Source organism: Dipteris shenzhenensis, chromosome 2, assembly GCF_047967505.1.
Source record: "Dipteris shenzhenensis isolate YYH24624 ecotype China chromosome 2, Dip_SZ_1.0, whole genome shotgun sequence".
Lineage (NCBI taxonomy): Eukaryota > Viridiplantae > Streptophyta > Polypodiopsida > Gleicheniales > Dipteridaceae > Dipteris > Dipteris shenzhenensis.
In genome coordinates this window covers 56,927,711-56,937,901 of record NC_141597.1, presented here as the reverse complement: position 1 = coordinate 56,937,901, position 10,191 = coordinate 56,927,711, and the positions used below count along the sequence as shown (strand labels likewise).

The following is a 10,191-nucleotide window of genomic DNA, read 5'->3' as shown; positions in this document are numbered from 1 at the left end:
AAGCCACATTAAATCATGAGCTTTAAAGTTTGTAGATGGGAGAGACTAAAGGCTTGATAGTCTTTCTAAATTGAGTGAAAGCCTTACTGAAGTAGCTAATTGAACTCGGTTCCAAAATTGAAGAGGAGGATCAAAAAGCTATCCTACCAAAGAGTTTACAACCCAGGTATAATGACACCATTCAGTTTTATGTCTAGATGATAATGCTAATTTTGTAGATTGCATAAGTGAAGAAAAGCAAGAGAAGTCTTTGCAACTTGCAAGTGAAACTATGTGGGTTGTGAAGGAGAATAAGAACTAGTATACGTGTGAAGGCCATATCAAGAGACATTGCCACAAAAGGCAAAACGATGAAAAATTGAAGGTCAATTCAAAGGACTAAGCATGTGCAGTGGAGGAATTTTCAACCAAGGAAGAACTTGCGGGATTTGCTAAAGCGGATGTTAGTGTGAAGATAGGTCTTTTTGACTTAGAAGTATTTGTAGGGTTGGTCAGGCTTTTTGTAAGCGTCCAATTGTTTGAGATGACTTTGGATTTTCATTTGTAAGTCATGTTTTTAGATACTGGATTAAGTCATTTGTGTATCTCAATATTTTTGGGACATTGCTTTTGGTTCAAAGATTGTGTGATTCCCTCATGGGCTTTTAGGGTGTGTTAGATAGAAGCCTCTTGGTGGTTCCTTTGTATGATGATTTAGTAAGCTCAAAAGGAAGCTTGCAGTGGAAGCTCTCTATTCATCCATGCATGACATATTTTTCACATGTAGTTGGGTGTATGGAACTAGCTGTTTGCATGGTTGCTACTTGGTAGAGAATGGAGATGTTCTAAAGACATGTTTTTCTTAAAGGTATTGTTGACAAATATGGATTCTATATAGGTCACATCAGAGTTGGTGGTAGTATGCATAGTGTCTCGAATCAGTAGAGTTATAGGAGCAACTGCTCTATAGGGTCCTTAAATAGGTGTGTCAATAACCTAACTGGGTGAGTAGGAGTTCTCAATTCACATTTTGAGTAGGAGTTCTTGGTTCATCAATTGTATCGCTCATCTCTTGTGATAATTGAGCAAGTATTTTAGTTGGGGGCATAAAAGAGAGACGTTAGATCTAATGGTTATGTTGTGGCATTGGGCGAAGGGGCACATGAGCCATTCGATTAAAGTTTGATCTGACGAATGGAAATCGATCACGCAGGCACCATTGGATGTTGATCCAATGGAGCATATTTCTTTACAATGCTTTAAAGGCACGGATGGTGGCAGCTAGTGCCTCAAAATGTAGGCTGTTACATCTTACAAAGATCTAATGGGGTGGATTTGGCACTACACGATAGCAAGCCTTGCTCTAGTTAACATGGCTATTAATATATACACTTTAAATCTAAAAAATCCATTAACATTTATTGATGGAGAAAAAATGAAGTTATTATGTAATCATACTTGTAAAGATCTAATGATAAGAAAAAGGAAGCAACCCTTAAACATAATATTATGCACAACCACAATGCATAAAAGATCTTTATTTTCGGTTCTTATATCCAGTACATGATGATGTAGTCTAATAAAGGTTAACTAAATATAAAAATAAAAGATAAAAAGAAAAGAATGATTGACAAATTTCATTGGTTGCTTCACAATAGAAGATCTCTTCTCCATAACCTTTGATTATTTAATCGGTGGAGAAAGTGCAGCTATTGCAACTTTGATCCTCAACACTGACCACCATAAGCTTCTTCCATACAAAATGGTGAGGAATTGAGATTACCATTGCAAGCTTCCAATGTTCATTCATCATGTCAACGGTGTACAAAGGCGTTTGATAGTTTATCATGGGCTTGTAGATTTCCACCACAAGCCACCCGGTGACCCATGACTTTTCAATGTTTCAACGATTTGTAGAGGCATTTGATAGTTTATAATGTGCCTTTATACATGATGTTATATTATGATGCAACATACGTCATAATACATGTACACTTTAAAGGATTTTATACATTATCATATCTTTGGTGAATAGACATCGTCTTCATACTTGTTGTGCATGTCATCATGGATTAATAATGCAATCTCAGCCCTTATGCTTATCCTCTTGCATTGCTTCACATTTGTAAATTCAAGCTTAAAATCTTGATAGGAGCTCATTAGGAGAGAAGGAAAAATCAAGGCAAGTTCCCTTAAAAAGCTTGCATGCAAACATATGGAAGCCAAAATTCCTAAAATTATCTTTTTACAAAAGCCCTTGTAGACCTTCCACACAAATGTACAAAGTTTAATTTTCTACTTTATTCGCATTCTATGTTTGCCCACTCTATTTTGTATTCATATATTATCTAAATACATAGAAACAAATACCTACACATATCATCACATACATCGATACACAGACAAAATAACTACATATAGATATACATGTGTATATGTGTGTGTGTGTGTGTGTGCGCACACGTGTGTGGGTACCTGCATGTGCGTGTGTGTGTGCGTGTGCGTGCGTGCATGCGTGTGTTATAGCTTGTGACAAAATTCAATAAATAATATTAATAATTGCAAGAGATCTTTCTTGTCCCCTAATGGAAGGAGCATCTCACTCTTTCAGTAGTGGGTGTGGTGCTGCTTAAATTTAGAGCTAAAATGCTTGATGTAATGTATACTTTGATAATTGAGATCTTAGAGATAGTATGCTTATCATTGTGACCATAGTGTGTGAGTAGACAAGTGTCGCTCAAGGCATCATTCAAAGTGTGCAAGATGGATCATAGCGCATTAACATGGAGTTTACCATTTCGGATGGCTACCTTCTCTTATTAAGCTTGCTAATATATGAAGTTATCATTGCATATATAGTAGCTAGTGACTTTGGATGACAATTGATATGTATTGATGGCATTCGCTCCATAGAGAGTACATGATAGAAACACCAATTGTGTTCTCCTCTCATGTCAGGGTACAATTGGTGATGGAGCTTAGGCTTGTCAAATTGACATTGCATGAACAATTGGTTATATGATCACCATCGTAGGTTGGCTCATTAGAGAGGTTGAGCAATTGTTGTTGCACAACATAATGGAGTAGTTTTGTTGAGTGAGTCAATGAATATGCTTTGTTAAGCGAAGGGACACAAGCTAGTGTAATTGTATGCCAATGAGTACTATTGGGTGCACATACCAATGTGCCTAATTCTGCTACAGTGGCAATGAAAAGGCCCCCTTCTCAATTGGCTACTCTAATTGGGGATGAGATGAGGGCCTTTTCGTATTGCAAGTGTAGTAGAATTAGTCAGGACAATTTGCATTGCCAAGATGGCAATGCATTTGAGCAAAGGGGAATGATGTTATCCACGGGTTCTATTGGGAAGTTACATTCCTATTAGAGAAATGATGTCTTAATAGAGAACTCAACATCTTTATAGATGGTCATTGGTGGGAGTTGTTCATCGAGATGGGGGCCCTCCATTCACTCTCAAATGCTTCATTGCTCATGTTTGCTACCGAGTAGCACTTTCTAGAGGTGCTATGGAATTAGGGTACACACCGTCGAGGTGTGCCTGAACTCTAGCCAGCCAAAAACTTCAAGTGTGCTGTTGTTTTGTTTACACATCAAATTAACTTGCTTAATTGAACGGAGCGTGCAAACTTGGGCAGGCAAGCCCACACTGAGGACTCATGAGGATTCTGTTTTGCATGTTTTCTCACAATGTGACCACACTCTTAGGAAATCTCGCACGAAGGTGCCACGTGCGAGGTGCCTTTTGGTCCTCATGTTTTCTTCTTCGTTGAGCATTTGTCACATTTGAAGCTTTTCGGAGCTCTGGCTATGGCGATCTTCAGCTCACAGAGACACTGAAAAATGTCCATGGACTCAATCCCAATTTCCTCTTCTCAAGCTATGGCTTCCTCAGTAGCTCGCAGCCTTCGCGTTGGCTGGATCGGCACAGGCCTCATGGGCCTCCCCATGTGCCTCCACCTCCAACTAGCTGGCTTCCCCATTACCGTCTACAACCGCACCCCCAGCAAAGCCCAGCCTCTCTGCGACCGCGGTGCTTCCTTTGCCGATTCCCCCTTTGCTGTTGCTCAGCGCAGCGATGTCGTCTTCACCATGCTTACCAACGCTCGGGACGTCCGTCAGGTGATCTTGGGCAGTAGCGGAGTGCTTGCAGGCCTTCGTCCAGGTACTTTCATCGTAGATACCACCAGTAGTGAGCCTTCCCTGGCTCGAGAAATCTTCGATCTTGCTTTGTCTCAAGGAATTGAATCTGTGGATGCGCCGGTTTCTGGGGGCGATGTGGGAGCCAGAGAGGGAACCCTTTCCTTCATGGCAGGAGGCAAGGAAGAGACCGTTGAGAAGCTGGATTCTCTGTTCAAGTGCATGGGAAAAGTGACCTACTTAGGACCTGCAGGAGCTGGGCAGGCTTGCAAACTGGCAAATCAGATCAGCGTCGCTGCGAATTTCACCGGATTGTCGGAAGGTCTGATCTATGCTAAGCAGGCTGGCCTCGATCCCACTCTCTTTTTGAAGGCAGTATCAGGTGGAGCGGCAGGATCCAGGATTATGGAACTGTTCGGCCCGAAACTTATAGATGGTGATTTTACACCCGGAGGCTTCGCCGAGAATATGGTAAAGGATCTTGGAACTGCTCTCAGAGAGAGTCAGGCAATGGGTTCGTCTCTCCCAGGGTTGGCGTTGACACAGCAGTTGTACGTGTCCCTCTTAGCGCATGGAGACGGTCAGCTTGGAGCTCAAGCAGTATTCTTGTCTCTTCAGAGGCTCAATAACCTAGCAGGTTCGGAAAAACCATAAACGACGAGCATGGCAACAATTCGCTCATCAACAAGACATTTCTATACGGTGCTTGGCAACCCATTCCTTACAATAGTTTACTTTGTGCCAGAGTGTCGAAATGAAGATGCTTATCTTTGTTTTGTTAAGATGTGGTCCTGTTGAGAAGTATGTGAACGCTGATTTGAGCTCCAATGCTGCAGTGGCTCGTTGGACATCACATGCAACAAAACACACTTTACTAAGAATTAAGCGATGGCTGCTTACTGCAGAGAACGCACTATGGACTGGTTTTCTGTTTTCCTCTCTCTCGGGTGCTAAGAGATGAGGAAATTTTGGTTTCTTCCAATAGTTGTCGTTCACAGCAGAGTTCCATTTTCCCTATTCCTTGAAATTTGACTTCCATAGCCTAGTACAATTTTGTCTTGGCAGTACGTGAACTTGATCATCTTCTTTTAACCAAACTACAGCTGTAATCTTGTGCTTTTATCATTACTATTTTTTAATCTGTAAATATTTTTGCTTTCTTCTTGCGATGATGAGCCAACTTGTGCATACAGTTATTTGTTTATTTGCTGTAACTGTGTAATTCTTATTCCTTGCCAATTATAATGCTCTACGAGCACCAGCTTTGAGGATGTATCTCCAGCTTGATCATCTTCTTTTTGTATGCAAAAGTACAGCTCTAATCTTGTGCCTTTTATCTTTAAGGTGTAGATGTTTTAGCTAGAAATTCTCAATCATTGTAGAATTTTGGACTTTAGAACAACAAAAATCTGAATTTGTATGATTGGTTATATTCTAGTCTTAAAAGTTATATATATACCCCTTTCTTTTTTCACCTCATGTGTACTGCCGTTATGTGTTTGTTTGCTGTCACCGTATGATACTTCCTTTGCCAACATGGGGTGTCAGCATGTTCGTGTGGCTTTGGTTACTTTCATGGATTGGTTTTTGACAAATTTAGCCTCAACTGCCAAACTGAGAATTGTCACAGGCTCACCTGTTATTCTTGGCATGGCCAAAGAATTGGTTAATGGCATAGATTGGTTTTTGACAACTCTAGCATCAACTGCAAAACTGAGGAGGAACTACTTGCATTAAGTAGCTCACATAGGTGCTCCTTGATAATATAATTGATGAGGTGCGTTGGAATCTTCTTCACACCTATTTGAGTATGGTGCATGTCATTGTTATCAGTAGAATGGAACATCCAAGGCATACTGATTCGAGAACTTCAATAGCATGAGGTAGTAATGCGAGGCAACATTGACCACATCCTCCGCCAAAGTGTCATCTTTTGCAAAACCTTGGAATACATTCTGGAGGTCCCCAGCCACATCGATCGCCATTTTTCCACACTCAATTTCAATCCCAATGGACGGATCGATGCTTAAACTACAAGTAGCACTATTAAAGAGTCATCTTCTTAGCACGCCCCATATCACTTTTTGAACAAATTGTGGATACAAGCTTCTTAAAACAAAGTAGAAATTGGATGGTGTAAAGGCATTACAGCATGATCGACTGGCATGCCATAAGTTTCATGGCCACTGGGTCACACGCATGGCATCCCAACTCCATGAGTCACAATAGGCCATAACCCGAGCATGGGTAATAAAATGGATCCAAGGTATGTTAACTCTATGTCAGCATCCATTCAAATAGCACATAATGTGTGTGTGGAGTAGCAACAAAGCTCTACTTGTACTTGCATAAGGCTAGGAATAATCTCTCTTATGAAGTTCTACATGTAAGCTCTACATGCAAGTTCTACATATGATTCTTACATGCATGTTCTACATGCAAGTCCTACGTGTAGCTCCTACATGCATGTCCGACGTGCAACTCCTACATGTAGCTTCTATATGCACATCCTAGATACAAGTTCCACATGTAGAGAGAGAAGGTCTTACAATTCAGAGAGAAGCTCTACATGCAGAGAGAGCAGCTCTTGAACTTGTATAAAGATCCCATAATGGAATGAAGCCCACAATGTTTGGAACATTGTTTGAGTTCATATAGCTTCTATATGCACATCCTAGATACAAGTTCCACATGTAAAGAGAGAAGGTCTTACAATTAAGAGAGAAGCTCTACATGCAGAGAGAGAAGCTCTTGAACTTGTATAAAGATCCCATAATGGAATGAAGCCCACAATGTTTGGGACATTGTTTTAGTTATATTTTGGTGTTGTATGTAATTTTCTCCAAGTGTCCATGTTCCCTTGCACTCCATGTCCAAAAACGTGTCTTATCCTTGCCTCCTTCTCCCTTCTCCTCCAACCTTGCAACTCCTCCTCTCCTCTCCCTCTCCTCCTTCTCTCTCCTCTCTCTCCCCCATTCCTATCATCTTACACCTTTTTTCTTCCCCACTCCTATGCTTCCCCTAAGCCCTTACCCTCTTAGATTGGTTCATCAACCATTGACCTCCATGATCTATGAGAAATACAAGTTCTACACCATGGACTCTATTCTAAACCCTGGATCCCCCTTCTAACCTTGAACTTCCTTATGAACCCTGCAACTCCTTTTGAACCTTGAACCGTATCAAGAGGCTTCACTATTAATAGAAAATGGAAGAAGAATGATGGAGGGATGTCCCTCCTCACATCTCAAATCTTAAGGGAGCTTTCATCATTATGTTCTCAATATGGCTCAATCATTGGCCAATTTACGGTGCAATCCTCACCCAAAGTGTGTATGTTGGCCTCCCATCTATGCCGTTGTGGAACTGCATAGAACTTGGGATGGTTTCTAAGGCGTGGAGGTGCACTGAGGTATTCATTCAAGAATTTTACATCAAAGAGCTTGGGGCGGCACCAGTCAGGTTGGGGATCCAACTTGCAAATCCAAGTCTTAGTAACATGATGTTGATGAAGGTTGGATAGAAAGTTGTTCAGGGTCCATTCGCCTTGAGTTTTCATATCCACATATTTGTTCCAGAAATCCTTGATGGGGCTACTTGGAAGTGGTATTACATCAAAATCATACCCGTCATTGGAATCTGGCATGGGAGTGCAATTCGGATTATCTAGATCTTGATATTCAAAATCAAAGATTAGGTCCATTTCTACTGATGGATCTCCAGTAGTGGTAGAGGTAATGGCAGTGCATGGAGAGAATCTGGGGACATGGGGGAATAATATGGAAGAGTGTTAATTGAGGGAGGGGTATCTCAGGGGAGGGGGGGAAGAACTAGGAAAATGGATTGAGTACTTAGTAATCTTTGGGGGTAGGATTAGCAAGGGTAGGGAAGAAGCTAGGAGTGAGGGGCTGCTAAGTTTGCAATTGTTGGGTGAGTTGGAAGTGGTGAGAGGCATGAGCAAACTTTAAGAGAGGAAAAGGGACTGGGGAAGGTTAAGAGAGAGAGAGCAACAAGGGAAAGTGATGTTATTAGATCGGCGTAGAGAGTGATTAAATATGCCAAGTTGGGTGTGAGGTAGGACATGTCATCCTCCAACACTTCTTTTTTTTGTGAGATGGGATCATCAGCTGGCTGCAAGGGTGGGATGTTTGAACTATCATGCCCTATAGATAAGAATGGCAGCTTTTGTAGCAATTGCAGCAAACCACCAATGACCCTGAGGGGAGGACTACCCACGAGGCATACATATGCTATGAAAGCATCCATCCTAAGGGTAGTAAAGGACAGGCAAAATATATTTTTTTCATCTTTTGACAAGTCTTGGAAAATTTTGCGCAGAGTTTTTACCCCTATGAAACATTCCCATTTTATTGCTGGATGAGCAGATATGATCTTGAGCTGGATTTGTTTCCATTGGATGAGTGCTCATGCTCTTAGATGATCTTCAACTTCTAGAGCAACGACAAGCTCTTGGTACACCACGGTCATGCACTATAGTGGGACTTCATTTGTGATGTCATACATTGCCTCATTATTTTGCACTAGCAATTGGAGTTCAAGATTTGAGATGGTTACCTTGTGGAGTGAAGCTCATCAGACTTTTCTTTATACTTAGGGTAGATGGGTGTATATGCATCCTTAAGATTTTTTATCTACAAGGTGTCCTGTTCATGGCTTCATTGGTATTTGACCATTGGTCCAAGACTTGAGCTTGAGCAGTGGTGGCCTTTGTACTGGTGGCAAGTTGGTCTTTCAGTAGTTGGCATTCCCTTGTAAGCTCCTCAATGCTAAAAGTGTGTGTTGCCAAATCTTGTTGCATCTCTACAAGCTTTTCTTGGCAATCCTAGAGTGCTTCTTTTTGGATTAAAGTGAGCTGAGTTGTACAAGTTCCTTTGCTTGTTGAGCATGTGATGAGGTCAAGTGGTCATAAGATGTTTGTAGAATTTTCATAGCATGAATTGCTGTTGTCACTTATATTTGGTACTGGTGGAGGTTGGAAGTCATATCTCACACTATTTTCTCATGAGCTTGGAAAGCTTGATTCATGCGCACTTCTTCAACCCCTTTCTCAGTTGTTTGGACCCAAAGTGTTGTGGCCTCTATTGCGATTCTGTGGAATTGGTCTTGGATGCCTACTACAGCTTTTCTTTCCAATTGTCAGGCATGCTCCTCCTTGGCCAAGCTAGTGAATAGTTCTGACATTTGAAGCATCTGGTTGGCTTGATGATGGAGGATGGTAAACAGTGATGAGGTTTGGAAAAATACAACTGGTGCCCATGTATCCATCCTGATGACCCTGTAGTATTGGCAAGGGGTTGCTCCATTGGTAGGTCTAACATGGGGTACAGTAGTCATGTGTTTGATCTTGCACTAGATGCCCTTATGGCTCATTTACTAGCATGATGTTGATGAATGTGGCGGGTACCAATGTAGCCTCTCAATCTTATTGCTACTATTGATAGAGATCTATTGGTTGCAACTATGCATCGAGCTGTAGCATCTCATGGGGTAATTCCTCATGTTTTACCTCCTCATAGACGGTTCTTCTAGGACATTCTCATTGGGCAATGTGGTATGAGGAGAAGATTGTGATGGCTCCCACATAGGTGATAAGAGGATGTCTAGATCCTCAATAGGTTGTGGTAAAAGGGGGAGAGTCAATTTCTTTTCTTGCACCTCATTACTGATGAATTTTTGCATTTAAAAAAATAGGGTTTTATATTACTTCTAGAATATACAACTTGTTCAACTACTAAACATGAACAAAAGGAAGCTGAGACAAACAGAAAAGCAAATCATACATCAGTTATAGATTGAGGCCTCAATCTTTGATCTTGATTTTCAAGTGTCTAATCGAAGCCTTGACATCTTGAAAGACAGCTCATTTTCCTTCTTTTTTGGCCGCCTTTACCTTTGCAAGCTCCGAGGTCTTAGTCTTTAGCTGAACTTTTGTGAGTTCCTCTACCATCCACACACTTTATCCTTTTAGCTTATTCGATTGTCTGATAATCTAAGTTCTTTCATCTTTTGACTCGAACGTAAGGATTGCATGCG

The 10,191-nt window shown here is 41.2% G+C and overlaps 1 pseudogene across 1 annotated transcript; it reads left to right on the top strand.

Moving 5' to 3' along the window:
* The first annotated feature begins 3,684 nt into the window (after positions 1-3,684).
* LOC147905024 (putative 3-hydroxyisobutyrate dehydrogenase-like 1, mitochondrial pseudogene) lies at positions 3,685-5,248 on the top strand (annotated as a pseudogene). The gene is made up of 2 exons (XR_015542587.1): positions 3,685-4,839; positions 4,974-5,248. The product of XR_015542587.1 is annotated as a putative 3-hydroxyisobutyrate dehydrogenase-like 1, mitochondrial pseudogene (transcript).
* Positions 5,249-10,191: the final 4,943 nt, after the last annotated feature.